The sequence below is a fragment of the Etheostoma cragini genome, unplaced genomic scaffold (assembly GCF_013103735.1).
Source record: "Etheostoma cragini isolate CJK2018 unplaced genomic scaffold, CSU_Ecrag_1.0 ScbMSFa_1075, whole genome shotgun sequence".
Taxonomy (NCBI): Eukaryota; Metazoa; Chordata; class Actinopteri; order Perciformes; family Percidae; genus Etheostoma; species Etheostoma cragini.
In genome coordinates, this window is record NW_023265091.1 from 51,846 (window position 1) to 53,040 (window position 1,195).

A 1,195-nucleotide genomic window follows, 5' to 3' on the forward strand; every position below is an offset into this window, starting at 1 on the left:
CTACCATCAACACGTCACAGCTTCCTGTTTACATCTACCATCAACACGTCACAGCTTCCTGTTTACATCTACCATCACGGGGCAGACACAGACAGGGGACAGACAGGTACGGAGGGTCCCGAGGGACATACTAACGTGGGCCGTGAGGAACAGAGAAGATGCTTTCGCAGGCTGCAGGGAGAGGAGAAAACACTGTGAGAGGAAGAAGCTAACGGTCTCCAGGCTTTATGCTAAGCTATTGGTCTCCAAGCTTTACGCTAAACTAACGGTCTGCAGGCTTTATGCTAAGCTACCGATCTCCAGGCTTTATGCTAAACTAACAGTTCTCCAGGCTTTATGCTAAGCTAACGGTCACCAGGCTTTATGCTAAGCTAACGGTCACCAGGCTTTATGCTAAGGTAACGGTCTCCAGGCTTTATGCTAAGGTAACGGCTCAAGAGAGTTTGATTTAATCTCACAATTCACAATTCATGAAGATCGTGGGTCAGAAAATCCTGTTAAACAGACACAATGTTATTAATGTGGGTGTGGTCTATAGGTTGGTGGGCAGGGCTACTGTAGTTGGTGGGCGGGGCTTACTGGAGTGGAAGGGGCTGCTGGGAGCCTGAGGCGAGTCGAACACGCTGCCTACGTCCGTGGAGCTGGAGGCGGCTGAGGCCGGGGGCGGAGTAAGAGGGGTGCGGGGGGAGTTGGGGGCAGAGACAGCCCCCCCCTCGGCCTCGCTGTCCGGGATACGGCTGTAGCTGATCTTCCGGGGTTCGTTCTGCAGCGGCGTCGGGTGGCGCATGGTCCCGGGCCTCGCCGAGGTTGGACGGATCCCCGGAGACTTCAGGGGACACGTGTACCTTTTGACCTGGAGACAGCAAGGAGACATGGTGGACATGATGGACACAAACTATCTCTCAGGTGTTGGTGTTGCCATGGTGATACTTACGAAGCGAGGTAACGATCGGGCGTTCCGAGGTTCGATCTCCAGAGATTTGTTGAAAAGATGATCAGCGAAGTCTTTCTCCGACATATCCTCCATCGGGTTTAGGTTCTCAAAGAACTTCTGAAACAGACAAAGAAAGACACGTCAACACACGCACACGCGCACAAGCACACACACACACACGCATGCACGCACACACAGGCATGCACGGACACACACACGCATGCACACACGCACACACACACACACATGCACACACACACA

At 53.4% G+C, this 1,195-nt stretch overlaps 1 protein-coding gene across 1 annotated transcript in view; it reads right to left on the bottom strand.

Moving 5' to 3' along the window:
• Positions 1-1,195, bottom strand: part of LOC117939769 (son of sevenless homolog 1-like) — a 24,941-nt gene that overhangs the window by 2,679 nt on the left and 21,067 nt on the right. The gene's annotated exons all lie outside the window — the stretch shown is intronic.